We start from the raw sequence: 22,168 nt of genomic DNA, 5'->3' as shown, positions 1-22,168 counted from the left end.
TTTCGGTTATATGATCCTGTGGAGTTCAAGAGAGACAGAATGTCAGAATGAGAGGCATGGGGGTGAGTTTAGAGCAGTAATTATTTTAAAATTCCAGTATTTTAAGATCATCATGCCTATCTATGCATATGAGATGAACGTTAGTCTTGCTTCATGAATGCATGAATGAATCAATCAAGGATATTGTGGAGAGAAAGAAAATGAGTGTTGGAATGTAGTCCTGCTCTGCCATTAACTGTCTGGGTGAAGCTGAGCCAATTTCAGACCTCTCTACCTCAGTTCTCTATAAGGTGAGAACTTACAGTCTTGCCCTAAGATATTAATGATTATGAGGCTCACAGGAAATATCAGATGTACGGTTACATTACAAAGTTAAATAATTCTGTTCAAATACTAGTTTTGATTATTAAAATATCGTGTGGACATGACTCCTTCCTGATGCAGCCTAATTTTGCCACCTCTGGGGTCCATAGCATATCTTTTTCTCTCTAGGAAATGAGAAGGTAATTTCCATTCCTGATTCCTTCCACTCCAGCCCCACTTTGGAAAAGACTCATCTCTCCAGTTCCTTCCCCTGATACTACTGTGGTTGCTAAGCAACAAGGCGCTAAGGAGGAGCACAATGTAATTGTCCCAGGAAGGGAATCCCAGGTCCAACAATGACTAGATTTTAGTTTTGGAAACTTTGCTTTCCTGGCTGCAAGAAATTCACTAAAGGAAGCTTTCTTGGCACACTTATCCTTGTGAGCATCCTCCAAGAGACTGGCTTTCACTACTTGAAAGGCAACAAGGTGGAGAAGAGCATTCTTCTGGGTTTTCATTTTCTGGCTCTTTGGTAAATTTGTCACTGTGACTTCAGAGTGCTCCAAATATGAAGCAATATTTGAAATGTTCCCAATTCCTAGCAGGACCTTAGGAGCCCTGCCGTCAGGAGTTTATGTTTATATCACTCTGTTGGCATAGGAGCCAAAAAGAGATCTCAGAGGAATACCACAGAATCGTGGAGGTTCTTCTTTCTCCCTAAAAATCCCACCCACATGGGCTGTAACAGAAAAAGGGATGCACAGAAAGGTCATTGTAGGGATGGCTTGTTTACGTTAAAAGGGAATCTATTGAAAAGATAAAGGTGAACCTCCTAGAAGGCAGATATCAGAAGTATAGTCAGGCCTCATGGGAATTGGGAAGTTGCCAGGCAGCTCCTCTGTCTCCCTCTCCAGGGCCATACTGACTCTTGCCTGCCTGTGTTTCTTTTTATCCATCTGGAGACAAATTTTCTTTGCAAGATTCTTGCTTTTGCTCCTATATAACTTTAGCTTACATCTGACTTTGGTTTTCCTAACCCTCCATGATAACCTCCAACTGTTTTGGCAATCTTTTCTGGAATACAGCTTCCTCATAGGAAAATATCTGATTGCCTTCAGTGCATCAAAGGCACATTCCTGGTACCCATGGCTGAGGCCAAGAAGATGGTACCCCCGTGGCCCAGTAGCCCCAAGCACTTCTTCAGCAGGACTACAGGGAATGTGTCAAAGATGGGGCTGGCCCTCCAGGTCGATTTAGAATGAAGAGTAAAGACTCTCCGTGAATTTACATACTTGCAACACAAGGTCATCTTGTAACAGGAGAAGAATTTGGATTTGAAGTTAGACAGGTTTGAATTTGACTCACCCTGAGGAAAACTAGTCAAGCTACCTCTCTGCGTTTTAGCTTCTTCATCTGAAAAAAATGAGCTTATAGATAGTAGCACCAACTCTTTAGAGTTTCAATGAAGATTAAATGCAGTTAAATGAAATAATGTATGAAAAGCACCTATGTGGCCAAGGTTATGCTAGGGGCTGTGAGAGTACAGGAGATACATAGCATATGTATTTGTCAATAAACATTCATTAGAACTTAGTATATTTGACCTGAACTTGGTACTGCAAATATAAAAACTATGATGAAATGTTTTTCACCTTGATAACTTTTAGTTTTTAAAAGAGACTCATGCAATGTATGTGAACCCAATCTGTCATTCTACTGCTTTCATCTCTTAGTGTTTGAACCTGAAGAACAGAGATTACTGCTTATTCTTAACCTCATACCCAAGGCCAGCTCTAGCTATTAGTAGCAGAATAGTCCTCCATACACAGCCCTTCCCTTGTGATATGGTTTGGCTATGCTCCCACCCAAATCTCATCTTGAATTGTATTAATAGTTCCCATAATCCCCACGTGTTGTAGGCGGGACCACGTGGGAGGTGATGAGATTATGGGGGCAGTTCCCCCATGCTGTTCTTTTGATAGTGAGTTCTCATGAGAGCTGATGGTTTCATAAGGGGCTTTCCCCCTCTTCACTCTGCACTTCTCTTTCCTGCCATGTGAAGAAGGATGTGTTTGCTTCCCTTTCTGCCATGATTGTAAGTTTCCTGAGGCCCCCCAGCAATGAGGAACTGTGAGTCAATTAAACCTCTTTTCTTTGTAAATTACCCAGTCTCAGCTATTTCTTCACAGCAGTGTGAAAATGGACTAATATGCCTATCTCATGCAGCTTGCAATTTTGTCAGACAAGACTACATGTAAACAGTAAGAAAAAAATACAAGACATGATATGGAACTATATCTGCTATTGACTAATGTGAGCATATAGAAGGGATTATCTTATAGGAAAGAGCTTAGGTGAGATGACCTATAAAGTGTTCTCTATCTATATGATACTATGAAGCTAAGAGATGGAAAGAAGAGAGAGATCCAAGTAAGCCACAGTTAAGATGCAAGCTTTTATGGACAACTTGAACTGCCCTGAAAAGAAGCAAAGGACATAGATAGAAAGGGACCTGGCTAGTCCTAGCTGGATCATTCAGGTTTACCATGGAGTATTTTAGAAACATGTGAACTTGTCAGCCTATTATTGCTAAATAGAGTTGGTTCTTAGTTTGGTGAACATCATATGAGCATTAGAGAGATCTGGGTAGAGGACAGTTTTTTAATGGTAGGAGGATGGCCATGGGAAAACATTAATTTGAGCTCTGCTTCCTGAACGTTGGGTTCATTTCAAACTCTGAAGTTGAAATCCACAGAGTCACTCTTTGTTCCTTGATAGTTATTTGCATCAGTGCACCTATCAAATATAGTACTGTGGATCTTGACACTAGATAGATCTTTAAAAATGTCATTTGGTTCAACCCCAGCTCCAAGTGATTCAATACAAGATCCATGGAACTGAACCAGTTGGGAAACTGAGACAAATTGAAGAAAGTTTTACACCCAGTAGTTGTTGGAACTGGGATTTAAAGCCCGGTAATTTGACTCCAGATCCCATCCTCTTATCCATTGCTTCACATAGCCATTCTATTGCACGACTGCCTAGCCAGAAACCAGCAAAGAGATACCTGGATGCTCCTTACATGGCCTCTTTAGTATGTATTGAATAGGCTTGTTGATTTCAGCCTTCTAAACTAAACAAATCATTGAGACTTCAAATTAAAGAGCTGGCAGTTTGTTAGAGATCACTTGGACCAAAACAATTCATTTTCTTGATGAGAGAAAACTGAGAACCAGAAAGATAAGCATGCAGGTAATAAAGCCAGATTTAAAACTAGCACATTGGGCTGTAGTTTCAGAGTCCTTCCCATTGTATTCAGATGCCAGGTCTTGGTTACACTTTCTGCAGACCAATGCACACCAGGAAAAAGAAAACTAGGAACTAGGAGGTTCAGCAAATGGCCATCTCAGTGAGCCTTCAAAGGAGAGATATCTGGGCAGGATCTCTTTGAGAAAATAATTTGACATACACTTTGCAGTTGTTCATTTTCCATTTAAAAGGTGGTCCAAAGAAAGCAAAATTGGGTTGAATGTTTCATTTAGACCAATATTCTCTCAGCCAATTACTTAAATTTTTGTCTTGTAATAATTGAAAGTAAGAAAATGTTTCAGAGTAAAAGTAAAAGTAAAAGAAACAATATTTTGAGAGGTTAAAAACAAGCCATAAGTATGAAATATGTATGAGGTATTTCTGAAAATGGTTGGCACACTTTTTGCAAAGTAAAATTGATAATTACAATGTCATATATTCATATTGAAAATGTGGGATACATCCAACCTTAATATTATAAGCCACTGGACACAATGGTAGGGACTGTGGAATATACTATGAAAGGTAAGATTCCATCCTAGCCTGGGAGATACATTTAATCCAGATAGATGCTTAAATCCCTTAGTTTCAGGTCAGCAGAGAAGTTGATTGAAGATCCCTCTGAATTCAATAAAAAATGATGATTGAGTACAATAACTCACAACTTTGCTTATCCAGATCCTCAGTCAATTTTACGAAAGTCATATACACCTGGACATCTCCCATAGTATTATAAATGAATACATTTCCTTATGGACAATATTGTGGAAACCCATAATATTGTCTCTAATCACTCTGTATCATCCATTATTTAAAATTGGGGAAAAAACTTGTATCTAAAAATAATTTTCATCAATCCCTGTCTGACATTTTTTCAATCGATTAAATTATATGTGTGTGTATATTCATTTTCATTTTATTCCTCAACTTCTCCACCGTCAGTTCCTTCTCTCTAAACAATGAGATGATGTGTATAAAACAGTAGAGCACAGTGTCTGACACATAAGATGGCAAGCAAATGAGAGTGGTTTCCACATCACCTGGATTATATTTATTTTTTGTATCATTTTTTCAAGTCATTTAAAATTCTGTTTGTGGGCTAGGTGCCGTGGATCACTCTTATAATCCCAGCACTTCGGGAGGCCGAAGAAGCAGGATCATTTAAGCCCAGGAGTTTGAGACCGACCTGGACAACATAGGGAGACCCCATCTCTACAAAACATTTGTTTTTAATAGCTAGGAATGGTGGTACACACCTGTGGTCCTAGCTACTCAGGAGGCTGGGCTGAGAAGATTGCTTGAGCCTGGGAGGTATAGGCTGCTCTAAGTTGTGACTGTGCCACTGCACTCCAGTCTGGGTGGCAGAGTGAGCTATCATCTCAAAAATAATAATAATAATATTGATAATAATAAAATTCTGTTTATGGTGATGTAACAACTTTTAGATAGTATTACTATCTGTATCTAATGCTTTAACCACTGCAGCAACCTGTATATGGTTGCAGCATTGTGATCTATAATGCAATTACCTCTAACCAATATTCTCAAGTTTGAGAACAGAAAGGAAAAATAAAATGAACAAGCTAATAAAACTTAACTTTCTTAAACCTTCATGCATAAGATAAAATGTTGACTTGTTTGTGTATGCTAGTCTTTCAATAAGAATGCCTCTTTAATGAAAGTAGTGACTACGCCTTTTCTCTAGCATAATAAAACACAAGGCTGATAGAAGGCAATTATATTCCTTATCTTAGGATTTATATATTTATTAGTTGTGCCAGAGCAGGTGTGAAAAGAGTTGGAACTTAATGCTGTGTCTGTGAAGAAGGTGTGACAGACTTTGGGTAAAAGTCATGGCTGAAAGCCATGGGTCAGCAAGATAAGCAGGGCAAGCCTTCCCCCGGCGACACTAAGTTTAGACACAATGGAGATAAAGAGTCAAAGATAAAGTTGTGGGTGTGCCAATAAGTAGACAGGACACTGTGAGAGTAAATCTAGGGTGGCAACACCCTGCCACCAGCCTCTGGAAGACCTGCTCATGACCCTGGGAGAAGGAAGGAGATTGCAAGACTAAGGCAGGGACCTACATCTGGCAATGGGGATACAAGGCAAATCAGACCAATGGGAAATGATGGTCATAACAGAGATTAAAGCAAATGGGGAGTTCTACGAATCCACAGAGGGGATGTCCAAGAAGGTATCTCTGTTTCTGAAACTTCAGTGGAGGGATCCTACTGGTCAGAATGGAACCACTGTAGGGCAGTGAGTCATGTCCAATGATCAGTACAGAAATAGGCTATCCTGGCAGGAAATTAAATATTCAGCACCAGATCATGTTAGGCTGCTCCAACAAGACTTGTACAAACCAGTTTGTTTGTATCACCCTATTGGTTAAAAGGGAGATGAAAAGATTACTTAAAATTTTTCCTTAAATCAGATTGGTTTGAATGGGATTTAAGTTTATGTGGAAATCAGTCTGTCTATTGTGAAGAGGGAGGGAAGACACCAGCAGGAGAACTGAGGAGGCAGCATGAGAGATGCTGCTGAAAATGTCCTCATACATTGTAAAAACAGTTTCTCTTATTTACTCAGTAGCTTTTACTCAAGGTCTAGTTTTCAGTTAGTTAGCTAAATCTGTTAGCTTGGAAAAAAAATCAGAAGTATTGTATCTCTAGTATAAATACAAGTGTTCTGTCTTGCCCAGGGGATTTTAAGTGAAGGAGGGAAAGAAGCACTCTGCTTCAGTGATTTCAAAGTATTTATTGGATACTAACTACTACTAGGGATTTTCCTTGCCATAGATTTCTCCATGCCACAACTCATCCCTAACATTTGATATCTCCCCACAAACAAACATCTGCATAAACTATTTTCTGTATTTATCATCAAGCTTTCCCTATAGTGCCTAGATCAGATACTTATCTGTTTAGCCCTTGTGATTCTGAAGAGGTACTGCAAGGAAGTCAAAATGTAAAGTGCAAGATTCTCTCAAAAAGGAAGATGCACTGAGGGAAACCTGATATTCTACACTATTTCTTTCCTTAAGGCATTTGCTGATTCAGAAAACCCACATGGAGCAAGCGTCTGAAACAGCAGGTAGAAGGTAGAAGCTAAAAGGTAGAAAAGCTGAGCAGAGTTTGACAATATCAGAATCTGAGAAGGAAAAAAAATGCACCATAGGGCTTTCAAGGCAGCTAGGACTTGAAGGGCCAAAGTCACAGAGAAGGAAAACACAAATGGGGTCCTACCTGGCCATACACACTAACATTCAGGAGACTCTGGCCTTGGGGGGAAAGAGACCTAGAGAAGGGAAGCAGTTCAGCTGAAGACATACAGGAGTCCTGGCCAGAGGAGGCAACAACTGATTGGATCACCTTCTCAGGAGTAGTTACCACATTATTTGCAAGCTCCAACCAGATCCTTCTCTACCGTGATCTCCCTCTACTCTGTTATTGAAATTCCCCAGCTCTCTGTATCACTCTACATGACTTTGCTGGCTAAGCAGAACTTGAGGTTAACACTAAGGGTAACTTATAGTAGGTTTTTTAGTTATATGGAGAAATAAATAGATTTCTGTTTCTGGCTACAATGGAGTAACTTGCATTGTACCTACTCACCTGCTTAGAATAAAGCACATCTCTTCGAAGGCATTTGAGAACAATCAAGGAAGTCAAAACGTTAGGTGCCAGGATTCTCTCAAAAAGGAAAATGCATTGAGGAAAACCTGGTAGTCTTCACCATTTCTTTCCTCAAAGCATTTGCTGATTCAGAAAACTCACATAGAGCAAGAGTCTGAAAAACCAAGTAGAAAATAGAAGCAAAAAGGTAGAAGAGCTGAGCAGAGTCTGATAATATCAGAAATTGAGAAGAAAAAAAAAATGCAGTTTAGGGCTTCCAAGGCAGCTAGGACTTGAAGGACCAAAGACACTGAGAAGAAAAACACACATAATTAAACTCTTATACCGTTTTCCTAGTGAGGAGTGTGATGGTTCCCAAACAGGAGATTGAGAGGTCAAAGAGAAAACACACTAACAGGCTAAAAATCTAAACAGAGTTTTTGTGCAGACAAAATATGTGAAAAAAAAATTTATAGTTCAGGCTCCACCAAGAAAGAGGAGTTCTGATAAGTATTCCCAGGCTTTCATCTAAAATTCCTGAAGCCTTCCTCTTAAAGGTAAGGGTAACCTAGAAACACAATGATCTCTGATCAAAATGGAATAGGCCTTAGAGTGATAGAAGTCCAGCTCCAAATCGGTTCAATATCTGACTAAATTAAGGTAAACTGCTCATAAAGATCAAAAATACATTTTTTCCAGATGAATGTGACATTGACCAGAACTTCTGTAATTTTTGTACGTAATATCTAGCATTCAATCAACAGTACTAGGCATTATGAGTTCCCCAAGGTTAGGACTCATAGGAGAGGAACGAAAAGAGGTTTATTAATATGTACAAATACACAGTTAGATAAAAGAAAAAAGACCTAGTGTTCAATAGGTCAGTAGAGTGACTATAGTTTACAACAATCTATTGTACATTTTAAAGTAGCTAAAAGAGAATAATATGCATAAAGACATATATTTGAATATACTAAATTATCACATATACTCTGAAAAGATGTACATCTATTCTGTGTCAAATTAAAAAACTTAAAAAGTTACTAAGCATTTAAAAAGATGAATAAAAGAAAGAAGAATAAAGCAGTAAAATGTTATCCAGATTTTGGAGTTATCAGTTATGGATTGTAAAATACCTGCTATTTACATATTTAGAAAAAGAGAAGTTGCAAAAGTTAACCAGATGCATACCTCTTATTAAAAAGAAAAGAAATAGAAATTCTAGAAGAAAAAACTCAGTGACAGAAAGTAAGGGTTTTATAAATGGGTTTATTGGCAGATTAAATACAATGAAAGAGAGGACTGGTAAACTGGCAGTTAGGGCAATAAAATATATCCAGCCCCAAGCATAGACAAATGGAAAGACTGAAAAGATGTGCATGGCTCATGAACTATAAAGCATGATTTAACGTATTTCAAAGGATTAAAACATTTTAAAAGTCACAGAATGATCTCTGATCAAAATAAAATTAACTGGCCGGGCATGGTGGCTCACACCTGTAATGCCAGCATTTTGGGAGGCTGAAATAAGAAGATCGCTTGAGCCCAGGAATTCAAGACCAGCCTTGGCAACATAGGGAGACCCTGCTTTTACAAAAAAAAAAAAAAAAGAATAAATAAATAATATTAAATGTACCTACTATGTACCCACAAAAATTAAAATTAAAAAATGGCGTTAGCTATAAATTAGTATCAAAGAGGTAATCCATTAAAATCATAAAATCCCTATCTGGAATTAAGCAATGTACTTCTAAATAGTTCATGAGTCAAAGAAGAAATCACAGTAAAAATCACGATGATAGATTATAACTAAATGATAACCGAAATACAATATAATGAAACTTTTGTAATGCAGCTGAAGTCATGATGTGAATAAAACTTGTAGCCCTAACATATATAATGGAAAATTGTAGAAGCTAAAAAATACATCAATCAATCATCTCATTATCAGTTTACAGAAGTTAGGAAAAAGAACAGCAAAATAAATCTATACAAGCAGAAGAAAGGAAATAATAAATATTTTAAATAATAGCGGAAATTAATTAAAAAGACAGTAAAGATACAATAAATTAATAAACCCAAAGACAATATTTTGTAAAAGGTTAAATAGTTTCTTAAACACTCATATGTAGGTACATGATTCACAAGTTTAAAATGACTTTACCAGTAAAATATAACTATTGTGTTCTTATCATTGACCTGCATACAGGCAAACATTTCTGAGCTGCTTCCAGTCATTGTTTAAATAAGTACAAAAAATTTTAAAATTTGGTGTTCTGCAATCAAATTTGTTTATGAGCCTATTTTTAATTATATATATTTGGGTTTGCATTTATATGTGTTACACAAGTAATATTCTTAAATGCATACATGTACATATTTGTGATTAAGATTTCAATTCGATTCAGCAAATATTTTTGCATTTTCAATTTGCTAGGCACTGGAAGTAGAGCAGCAATGAAGACAGATGTAGTCCTGGCATTCCTCAAGCTTAGTCTAATGGGAATGTCTACACTGAGAAAGAAAAAAAAGAAAAGAAGGAAGAAAAGAAGAAACCCTTCTCTGACACTTCATAGACAAAAAACAAGAGGAGATGATTATTTAAGTTCATCAGGTTTTTGTCTTTTATTTTTAACCCTATAATCCTCTCCTTTCTATTACCTGGTTAATTCAGATTAATTATTGATTTTGATTCTGTTTGGTCTACATGTCTCAGCTCTTTTCCACCATTATTTCACCTGATTCTGTACACTAAGCCTTATATAATTTTATATATTTCCCTAAAATATTTATTTGAATAATTTATGTGGTTCTCAAGGAAAGGGTTCTGAATGGAGTCATGGCTCTTAGGTGCATGACTCTTAGGTATTAGATGCAGACTGGGCATTAAAGAAGTATTTGTAACCAGGCATGGTGGCTCACGCCTGTAATCCCAGCACTTTGGGAGGCTGAGGCGGGAGGATCAAGAGGTCAAGAGATTGAGACCATCCTGGCCAACATGGTGAAACTCCATCTCTATTAAAAATGTAAAAATTAGCTGGGTGTGGTTGTGTGTGCCTGTAGTCCCAGCTACTCAGGGGGCTGAGGCAGAAGAATCACTTGAACCCGGGAGGCGGAGGTTGTAATAAGATGAGCTTGCACCACTGCACTCCAGCCTGGTAACAGAGCAAGATTCTATCTAAAAAACAAAAAAAGAAAGAAAAGAAAAGAAATATTTGTATTAAATAAATATTTGAAATGACAGAAACTAAAAATGAAAAATGTTTGTCTTAACACTGTGCAGCAGGGATATTGTAGCCGGATTAGACTTACTCTTCTTTTTATGCCATTGCTTAATATTCTATGTCCCTTCCCTGGTCTTTTCTTCCTCTTCTCTGCCTACTTATGAATGTCAGCATTTTCAGGGGCCTTCCTCAACCCTCAACTCCTCCCAGAAGCCTACTACTGAAGACTATAGTAAAACCTGTATCCTCTGAAGAACCACTGCACATCCCATTTCTATCACTCATTGGCTCTTCTGGTTTCCCACCTGTATCTCTTGATATCTTTCCCCACATGCATGTCTTGTCTCTTGAGTAGAAACCCATCAGCAAAGAGATGTCTGTTATAGATGCTATGAAAAATACAAACAAAACACACACCTTCTCACCCATCCACATGCACACATTGAGCTCTGATGGCTTCTCTTCCAGTTTTTGCCTAATTCTTAATAGAGCTTGTGGTAAATAACCTGATGTCAATTCACTCATTCTTCCCCCAAAATAATAGAATTTCCACATTTTTTATGAATACTGGGAATAAAGATTACACTTCCAGCCTCCTCTGCACCAAGGCATGGCCGAATGATTCTGGCCAATGTCATGATAGTAAAAGTGGTATATACAATTTCAGGAAACGCCTTTCCTGACATTTCTTTTCTCCATACTAACACAGTACCTAGAATGCAGTTGCTGCCACTTGGACCAAGAGATTGAGACTATGCACTAAAGGAGCATGGTATCTCAGAGTACTATGTCAGTCCAGGATCATCTACCTGTATTTTACATAAAAAATCAACACTCTTGTAGTTTCTAACTGTTAGGTTAGAATTTTCTTCACTTACTTTCACTCTCTGATCTACTCCTAACTAATCAAGGCTCTTCAACAGGATATCATGTTAATATTCCTGTGGCTCAATAAACTAATAGTGTAGTAATAATGACCACATTATGCAGAGTAAGTAAGGTTTCATTGTGCTTGAATTCCAAAGTCAATACACATTACATACTTTTGATTGGTTCTTAAGAAGAATTTATATTACTATATGGCCCTTCCTAGCCAAACTTATGTGCCTCATTAAGTGAAATGACTATCCATAGACTGATTTTATTGTGTTATGACATTGTTACCAGAGGTTTCCTGTTAAAATATTAGTTTGTACCTGAAATGAAAATCTGAAGCTTACACATTTATGGTTAACACCTCAAAGGGTGTAAAATTGGCAAATAGGGAACACCGATTTTAGTTTTTGTTCTACAGTAAAGTTTTAGTTCTAGAGCAAAGATCATCAATAGGTGAAGACTTTTTCCTTAATGATTATTCTATGTGCAAATCATGAGTTAATCTTCAGTGTTCCAGGCAAAACCAGGTTAAATTGTTTTTTTTTTCAGGCAACATGAGACCCACTCCTGAGCCCTCCAAGATCTGCCAGGAGTTACAGCACTTTCCAAGGCTCCATGCTTTTAAATAGCCTCTTTCTTCAGATAATATTTTTCTACTTTCTGGTTTTTTCCCCCTGAGTTTAAAGTGTTCTGCTTTTTAGGGGAAAACTAGTAATTGCCTTAATTAATTCAACTTAGACTATTAATGGACTGCCCTGTATATATGTAAGGGTGTTAATTTCTTCCTCTCATTGCATGTACCCTACAGTGGGAGTGGCACCTGCCCTGTTCTACTCTGGTTACTAGGGAAGTAACAGACTCCTTGGAAAAAACAACGTTGAGATGGAGAGGGAAAGGGTGAAACTGGGAAATGCTAAATCTGAATTCAGAGTATCTGGCCTCATCATTCAGGTAACACACTGATCTTTGTGAATCCTTAGGAAGGGGGAAATAATTGGAAGTCATCTAACTGTAGTCCTGAACAGGGCAAAAAGGCCTCTGGAGACCCCTGGCTGACTTGGATTTATCATTTAACAAACTCAGAAGGTCTTAGGTGGAGGTTAAGTAGTCTTTGAAAGTGATGGGGAAGATGGATTTGTGCTGAACCTCTTCTACCATTTACATTTTGTGTTTTAAGCTCACAGGTATTTTAAGGAATAAAGGAAGTTGACGGGTGGAAATCTGAAGGTGAATTAAATAATTGGAAGTTATGATGAATTGCCATTCCATCTGTGTATTGCCTTTAATCTCTGGGTGAGTATCATACAACCTTTATGGAGACTAACTAAAAGAAAAGCATTTTTGGCCAGGTGTGGTGGCTCACGCCTGCAATCCCAGCACTTTGGGAGGCTGAGGTGGGTGGATCATCTGAGGTCAGGAGATCGAGACCAGCCTGGCCAACATGATGAAACTTTGTCTCTACTAAAATTACAAAAACAGTAGTTGGGCATGGTGGTGGACACCTGTAATCCCAGCTACTTGGGAGGCTGAGGCAGGAGAATCGCTTGAATCCTGGAGGCAGAGGTTGCAGTCAGCCAAGATCATGCCACTGCACTCAACCCTGGGCGACAGAGTGAGACTCGGTCTCAAAAAAAAAAGCATCTTTTGAATTTCCACAGACTCATTTGCATCTTAGAAATAACTTGGCATAATAATAAAAAGACGTTCTTCAGGGCCATGTAGACCCAAATGTCAATATTAGCTTTGTCCCTTTGCTAACAGTACGACCACAAGCCCATTATGTAAAAATTTGTGGAGTCAATTTATCTTTCTGTAAATACATATCTGCCTTCATCGTTGTTATAAAGTTTACATAATATAGACAAAACATTTCTAGCACATTGTTAATTTCCAATGCTATTATAATGTTAGAATCTCAGCCAAAAGCCGTTTGGAGCAGATATAGAGTGCTCCCTTTATTTTATCACCAACCCAATAGCCAGGGATATGCAAAGACACTGGTATGATGTTAGGAGTTTTCACCACAGTTCTGAGGCTGGAACATCCAACATCATTATCTTGAAACCCAGAATTGTGGTGAAGGCAGACGTCTCTCCGGGTACATCTAAGGCTCGCCTTGGTGAATAATAGCATAGATAGTCTCATGGGGTTTCATGTGTCCTATAATTCTTTGCACAGCAAGCTTTTGTCTTTGTTATTTTATTCCAGCCACTGCAGCAGATCTGACCCAATTTAGCTGTTACTATATCCTTTCTGCAAAAAAAATGAATCTCAGAGAAAGCCAGGGCTGTTGCATGACTTCCATAACTCGCCGCATGTTTGCCTGCCATTTCCCAGCTCATGAGCATCTATGGAGCCAAGTTTTATCCAGGCCCTTTCAGTAACTAGTTTGGGTTGGATTTCTGGGTTCTTTTATCTATGGCTTTCATCATCTGGCAAAAGAAGCTGACTCAGTGTTAGTTGCAACAAGTGGTTGCCTATTTAGTGTGATATGCACGTGCTACCAAAGAGTTCTCGGTTGGGTTCCACAATGGCTATTTCCATTGCATCAAGCCTTACAGCTCCAGAAGGCATCTCACAGCTAAAACATACAGATCACCCAGGAGAGAAGAAAGGTTGGTGTGATTTGCATATTTGTATCCATTAATCAACATGTTGGCACAAATTGGTTACCAGAGTAGCTGGCTGTATTCTTGGAAATCTGGAAACCAAGCCTGGAGGGGAAAGAACAGAACGCAAGGCTTCAGTGGTTAGATAAGGGCAGACAGCGAGGAAAGCTTTTGGGTTTTCAAGTCCAGTCCTGGGTGAGTCTGCTGTGGGACACATGGAGGAACCAGTATCAGCATCAGGGAACTGATTTGTGGAGGATAGGACCCTAAAGACACCAAGGTGTCTAATGATGGGTAGGAATATGGATGAATGTTCCTTTCTTCTTTGTACTTTTCAAATTCTTTAAATATATGTGATGTGACAAATGTCATGAGAAAAATATTAACCATACAGGAATTTTAAAGGTCGAAATTCTATGATTCCATGCCTGACATTTCATGGTTGAAAGGAGCAACTAAGTGATCATTACAAGTATGGTTACAGCCCATGTAGGGTTTGATGCCTTCTTCATGGTTTTCTTGTTACAGTCACTTTATTTTATTGCCTCTCTGACTTATTGTGTATGTCCATCATCCCACTTTTCACCCCTAAGATCCCACTTTAGCATGACTCCTTCACTCTACCTTCTCTAGTGGCATTCATGGTACAATTGTGGCTATTTAATTAAAAGACTATTCACAGAACATTTCTTTTTCCAAGGAGAAAATGCCTATGTCTATTAATGGAAGCCAATCCTTAACCAAATGTTAGTGGTTCAATGCAGTTAGGACCCTCAAGTCAGAAATTTATAGGTAACTGATTTAGTTCCTCAGTATCTTTTTGCTCTGTATAGACACAAGTTGTCTGAACCACCTTGATCCAATAATTCTGGGAATAAATAAATTTGATCAGACTTGACTAGTGTAGCTGTCTACATAGATCCAAGGCTCCTTTTTCCTTTCAGCAGCTGTTGCCTGAGGCTGAGTTTCTGACTGGCGGTGGTTTGGTCAACCATGTCATTTCAGCCAGCTTCAAGCTGAATTCAGGTAGCACAAGCCAAAATGATCAATTAAGTCAGGATACCCAAGACATGAACTAGACTTTCAGCTTGGACACCATAAATCTAGACTTCTCAGGTCCTTAGTTATGTCATCTAGAAAATGAGGATAAAGGTTTTAGCCTAGTTAGTTAACTCAAGCTACTATCAGGATAAAATTAGGTTGTAAATATTGCAATCCTCTGAAAGTTAAAGTGCTGTATACATGAGCAGCACTTTCATTAACAGACTGACCACTGCATAATCCAATTAGCTCAGTCAAGATTTAACCAGGCCTCAGAAGGAGAGAGCGTGTTACTGTGTGAGAACAGCCTGCTTAAGGGCCATCCCTGGCGTCCAATTTGCCGCTTTTTCCTGTTTTTACTCTCGTTTAGCCCTAGAAACACTGCAAGTGATTTCCATGTGATTTAGGAAAGTAATGGAGCAAAGAGACTATCTGTAAACATAAAGAATACAATGGGAAACATTATGTGTGTATATAAAGAAAGAGAAATAAAACCAGGCAAAAAAAACTTTATTGCTTGTCTCAGAAGAATTATGAAATTAGTGGATGAAGGGCATGTTGTTACTTTTTTATATTTGCATTTTGCCAGTGAAAATCCTCATGATATTTTTACTGTACTTGTAGTCTGGCTCTTCTACCTGCCACATGAATTGAAAACTGAGTTTTTGGAGCCGGGGATTTCTGGAAGGTGTGGAATGGGAGAAAGCCTGAGGTGGTGATAAGCCAGCAGCTTTCCCTGGTGCAAAGCTGAGCAGGTGCACAGCATCAGGCCTGATTTGGGCTGCTCACATCCAAGCTTCAGACTCTCTTAAGATGCTTTTCTGGGGAACACATTCTTCACTCTCCACTCCCCTCATCTGTACTTCATTGTAAAAAAGGAAGTTAAACCAAAACAAAATAAATGTTAAGATAGAACCTCAGGATTCTAACCATGATACTTTTGCTTTACTGCTCTGATGTGATCATTCTAATGCTTTTGAAAGATTCATGTATTGATGTTTGATCTATATTTGAAGGAATTTGCTTCTACATTGCAAAGTTGGTTAATTTGTTTATCCAGTTTGCTATGGATGGAATTAAGCGCCCCCTTCCAATACCCACATTGAAGCCCTAATCCCTATTGTGACTATATCTGGGCATAGGGCATTCAGGAGGTAATTGAGGTTACACGAGAACATAATGGTGGAGCCCTAATCTGATAGGGTTGGTGGACTTCTACGTAGAGGAAAAGGCAGAAATGTCTTCTTCCCTCTCTTTCCGCCACGTGAGGACACAGTGAGAAGCTGGCTGCCTGCAAGTCAGGATGAGAGCCCTCATCAGACATCCAATTCACCACCACACTGATCTTGGATTTACCAGCCTCTAAAACTGTGAGAAAATAAATTTCTGTTGGTAAAACCGTCCAGTCTTGTTTTGGCATCCCAGGTTTACTAATATGTAATTTCCTGGGACCATTTATTCTCAATTTAGGATGAATTTGGCTATTTAGTTTCGAAGCCATTTCTGTTTCTCTCATGAGCTGACTGCTTATACTATTCAGAAAACAAGAGGATGGATAATGGTTGATTCTGTAGCTGGGTGTCCACCAGAGTCACATCATTTGACAAAGTTTGCCTAGTGATAAGTGTGGACGTAGGCCTAACACTCTAGCCTGCTGAGTCCTATCTAATGTGCTTGACACTATGCTACAAACTTAGACATCATCAAATCCAGAACTCTGTCCAATGGGTGAAAAATAGTCTATATAACCACAACTCAGAATCCAGAGAGGATAAATAATTATGATTGTGCTAAAAAAAAATGATTTCTTCCTATAAAGACAAAACAAAGCCCTACCATCAGCAGAGTCAAAAGGCACATGACAGGTTAGAAAAAAATATGTGGCCTCTTAGACGAATAACCTGACAGGAAAAAGGGCAAAGCAAATGAATAGGCAGTTCACAGTTATAGAAATGTGAATATCTTAAATATATGAACAGATTATTTGTATCCCTCATAATAAGAGAAGTAAGTACAAATTTAAATTTTACTGAGATGTTATATTTCACTTGACAGATAAGCAAAAATCAAAACATTTGATCCATTTTACTGCAATGTTGTGGGGCAATGGGCACTGTCACTCATGGCAAATTGGCACAACTCTTTTGGAGGGCAATTGAAAAATATCCAAAATTACAAATGTATGTCCTTCTGACCCAGAGTTTTGTTTGTGATAATTGATCCTATGGCTTGCATAAGTCCAAAATTACTTTTGTTCGAAGTAATTCATTTAGGCTTGGTTTAGAGGAACAAACAAATGGAAACAACCCAAAGTTGCATTGAGAGACTGTTCAAATAAATCATGGTATCATCATAAAATAGAATACACTGAAACCAGATAGAAAAGAATGAGGATCCTCTCTATTTAGTGATATGGAAAAACCTCCAAGGCATATTGTTAGTGAAGTAAACAAAGGATATATATTATGCTATCTTTCAAAAACACAATGCTTACATCGACCTACACAAATACTGGAAAGATATCCAAGCTTGTCAGTGACCTATGAAGGTTGTTGGATGTGGGGCCAAAGAAAATAGGGAAGGGAAGGAGACTTTTAACTCTATACATTTTCTCAAATTTTTTGTTTTCTTTTTGAACCATGTCAACATTTACCTATTCATAATTCAATAAAAAATAAATAAAACACGCACACATAGGGCAAAATCCATGAGGGGAATCCAGAATTTCCTCAGTAACCTGTGCTACTCTGTTCTATTTCCTGATATGAAGAATTTCTTCTATTTCTGATATAAAGAATTATTCTTCAGGAGCTTCAGAATAATAGCTTCACTTGGCAGTTATAAAAAATACATATAAAATTTTTCCAACATAAGGAAATGACAAATGTTTGAGGTGATGGATAACCCAATTACCCTGATTTGATCATTACACATTGTATACATGTGTTAGGATTTCACAGGTACTCCATCAATATGTACTGTTATTATATATAAACTAAAAATAAAATCCATATACAACAGTTACTGCATATTCTGAAAGTATAATGTTTAAAAGAGGTTTGGCTAAGAAACTGGAAAATACAATCCCAAATCTTGTCACAGTTTAAAATGTTTTCAATTACTATGTGTGGCATCGTACAATGGAAATAACACAGGCGTTAGACACAGCCACATTTGGGTTCAAATCTCATTTCTGCCCCTAACAAGCTTTGTGATCTTCCATGAATATCTTCATTTCCAAGAACTTCAGTTCCCACTCTTAAAAGTGTATTACCCATAGGAGCAGTACTATCTATTGAAATCATTCAGGTTGAAGAGCTGGCATTGGCAGACGTGTCATGGATGGTAGCTGTTATTAGATGATTACTTTCTTTATTGTCATTGTGAGAATTCAACTAAGTCAGTAGGTGCATGAAAAAGAAAGATAGTTTACAGAGGTCGGTTACATCTTACCTATCTGGAATTTTACTGTCTCTAATCTCACTGTCAGAACACAGAACATAGAAACAGAAAGAAGCAAACAATTGTTCTTGGTAACAAAATGGATTGCACAAATATTTATATGAAAGTTTGAACACTTGACTTTTTAGAAGCCACTTGAAAGCCCCCAGATAGCTGGTTAGGCTTGGATTTCACGGAAAATATGAGTAGAGTTAGAGGAGGGAATGAGTTAGTTAGATATGCTACTTAGTGAAAGCGACAGATCATGGCCTGAGAAAAGAACCATATAAAGTAAACACAAGAATGTAGAGCATGGTAGCTGAGTGCTTTTCTCCAGAAATACACATCTACATACCCAATAAACTGTGATGACTTTGCTGTACCAGACTGCATCCTTAAAAAATACTTATCCAACAGGTTAGAAAGGTAGGGAAGAATAAAGATTTTCATAAAAGGGTGGCGAAAATAAAAATAAATGATGTTTAAATGCCCAGTTATGTATAAGATTCAACTGTCTTGAACTCTTCATTCCTCTCATTTTTTCATAAATAGCTAAAATTTCACTGTATTCAGTACCCAAATGTTCGTTAAAAACAGAAACTCTAACAGAAAAATATGGGCTGAGATGAATAAAAACATTTAAACATAGCTTGAAACAAGAAAGCTGCACAATAAATGGGATATTGTTCCTATGTGCTCATGGAAACCCTGGTAAACAAACAACCAAGTTACCTGTCTTGCCTTTGATTTAAGGCTTATGTATGCATGGAGTATAGCCTGTAATATTTTCCAGCAGGCTCTCTACTCAAGTTATTCCAACTTGTTTAGATTTGGTGAAATCCAAGAGCTAAACAATGACTTTTGCAAGTTGCAAATTGCTTTTAAGAGGAAACTCTTCAGTTGTTGTCTGTGTAGCTTGGTAAAGGGTACTCTCTTTTGAAGCTGGGGAACAGAGGTCCTAATTCCTATTAAGCTTTTGTTTGCAGAGACACAGGCGTGATGAGGGGACTTGTCCCCCAAAACTTTGCTGCCCTCTACTTGGGATAAGTACAATTCTCCTCAGCAACAGAACCACAAGGTATTCTGTCACACTTCCCAAAGAAGCAGCAATCGAACTTTCCATGCGCCCTCTGCATCACATATTTTGTGGATGACATAGGTAGCTGTGTTCTTTTGTGTCAACATTCCTTCTTTATTATATGGCATGCCCTAGTCTCTCTGTAGTCATGCCACTACTGTGGCTACTAGCCAGAAAAATTACAGAACCATATCTAAGAAACTTGTTTATACTGGAAAGAGACCAGTCATTTTTATTATCATCATACTAACAAAATAATAACAAAGAATCAAATCATGCTTGTTGATTAATTCTACTTGAAGAACTGAGTACGGTTTGCCCTCTGTATTTGTAGGGGACTGGTTCCAGAAACCCCAGCAGACACCAGAATCAATGGCATAGTGCAGTGGGACCTCTGTATCTGTGAGTTTCCATCTGCAGCTGGATGTGAAACCTGTGGATATGAAGGGCCAACTGTACTGACCCATATTCTTTGGGGTTCTTGATTTGATGGTAGGGGTTATATGTGTGTCGGAGGCACTGGTGGGCAGGAAAAGGGAGATGTATCTGAATCATCTGGAGACTTATTCAATTCAAAGTATTTTTGCACATTTCTATGTCTTTCTCTTTATTTTTGATTTATTCAATTATGCCCTTGAAGGAAAGGTTTGTGGATTTTGAAAAAAAAAGCTTCTCAGATGATTCTGATATAATAAATGTATAATAATAATAATAAGTAACATATAATGGAAAATTGTTTGTTTGTTTGTTTGTTTGTTTTTGAGATGGAGTTTCGCTCTTTCTGACCAGGCTGGAGTGCAATGGTGCGATCTTGGCTCACTGCAACCTCTGCCTCTGGGGTTCAAGTGATTCTCCTGCCTCAGCCTCCCAAGTAACTGGGATTACAGGCACCTGCCACCATGCCCGGCTAATTTTTTTTTTTTGTATTTTTAGTAGAGACGGGGTTTCACCGTGTTGGCCAGGATGGTCAACCAGGGTGGTCTCGTGATCCGCCCGCCTCGGCCTCCCAAAGTGCTGGGATTACAGGCGTGAGCCACCGTGCCCAGCCGTAAAACATTTCTTGAATGCTTTCCGTGTGCTGGACACTGTCCTAAGCCCTACTCTTTCCTGTGGTTGAGACCTTTTCTCTGTGATATGCATGCAAATTGGTACTATAGTCTAGAAATTAGCTACATGAGGTCATCCACATTCACTTTCTTATACCCTTATAACGTTGTATATTTTCCATGAGAAAAATCTGTGCACTGAAAGAACAATTTCCTATGTGCCACCATATGTGACTTTGGACAAAAAATATTATTCTGAGCCTCAGTTTCCTTATTGGTGGCAAATAGGGAGAATAAAAGCTTCTTTGTCTATATTGATATATTAATGTTTACTATAATGAGATGGCTAATTCAGAGTGTGGTTAAGAAAGATAGAAACTTAGGACATTAACTGGAAATCAAAATTTACAATCCAAGAAAGTTTAACTGAATCTAATTTGGGCTAAACACCATGAGGTACAAAGAACTCTATAGTATTTCCTTGCTTCTGTATGTTTTCAGTGATAAACTACATGAAATAATCAGTGAACAAGAGACCTTTGTGTAACCAATATGGTGCTAAAATATGGGTCAAAAATTAGGGAATAGACAAATCTAAGACACTATTAGCAAAAATGTTTTAAAAAAAGGCAGATAGTAACATGGACTAGATTCATGAGAGAGGTATGATGTGAGTTAGGTCTTGAAGGTAGCAAGGTGGAAAGAAAGAAAACATATTTTTAGTAGCTGTACTGGTAGAGGCAGGAGGGCAAATCTGGAGTCCTAAGTAATCCCAGTATTATGCTATAACTCTCAGAGTCAACCCGATACACAAAAATAGGGAACATAAATTCATCGTGACATTATGCAGTGAGCATCGTCTTGTGAGGGTTACAGTGTAAGTAAAGTATGTGCCTCTGTGTGATTTGTGTCTCTGGAGGAAGTCTCACCAGAGGCAAAAGGTCAGAATTATGTCATGTAATTCCTGTGTCCTCATAACATCCAGTATGATTCCAAGTATATTGGGAGAAACTCAGTTCACATTTTAAGTGTGTTGGAGACATAAGGAGGTTTCATAGGGTTGGCAGGTGGGATAAGGTGATAGACTTGGAACCAGAAGTTGGAAAAACAGGGCTGTGCAGAAGGGGAGTGAGAACCATCACAGAAAATTAGCTCTCCTAAGCTATTTTCCTAAGACAAGGCCTCTGTCGCATATCTCTAAAGCACCCACCTCAAAAACTGGAAAGTCTGTATCTTTTCTACCCACCCCTCCCCCAACCCCAAATTTCTCTCTTTAAATGTAGACAAAAGTTGAGGCTGAGCTCGTGTGATTAATACCAGCCTGTCTTGAGTGCACCTCCATCACCCCACGGTCTTCCCATTTTTCTTAGATGCTGAGAAAATGCTTTTCACAGCTATGATGACACAGCCAGAAATATCACCTTTTGAAGACATCATAACCGTGAGATATGACACTCTTTTGGCCCTTAGAAGGTTATTTGCTGTAGCCATTAAATACAGCCCTGTCATTCCCACTCACCTGAGCCATAATTCCTCCTTCAATAGATTATCCATAAATATAGGCTCAGGTACAAATAGAAATAATGAACATTCACAGCTAAAGAAGACATGCTCAGCCAAATCC

The 22,168-nt window shown here is 38.3% G+C and overlaps 1 long non-coding RNA gene across 1 annotated transcript; it reads left to right on the top strand.

Annotated features, from left to right (window-relative positions):
* Positions 1–12,137: 12,137 nt before the first annotated feature.
* LOC134757373 (uncharacterized) lies at positions 12,138–15,321 on the top strand. The gene is made up of 3 exons (XR_010131233.1): positions 12,138–12,280; positions 12,507–12,622; positions 13,538–15,321. It is a non-coding gene; the product is annotated as an uncharacterized lncRNA (long non-coding RNA).
* The last annotated feature ends 6,847 nt before the right edge of the window (positions 15,322–22,168 follow it).

Source organism: Gorilla gorilla, chromosome 17, assembly GCF_029281585.2.
Source record: "Gorilla gorilla gorilla isolate KB3781 chromosome 17, NHGRI_mGorGor1-v2.1_pri, whole genome shotgun sequence".
Classification (NCBI taxonomy): domain Eukaryota; kingdom Metazoa; phylum Chordata; class Mammalia; order Primates; family Hominidae; genus Gorilla; species Gorilla gorilla.
Note: the sequence above shows the minus strand (reverse complement) of the source record. Positions and strands in the feature narration are given on the sequence as shown.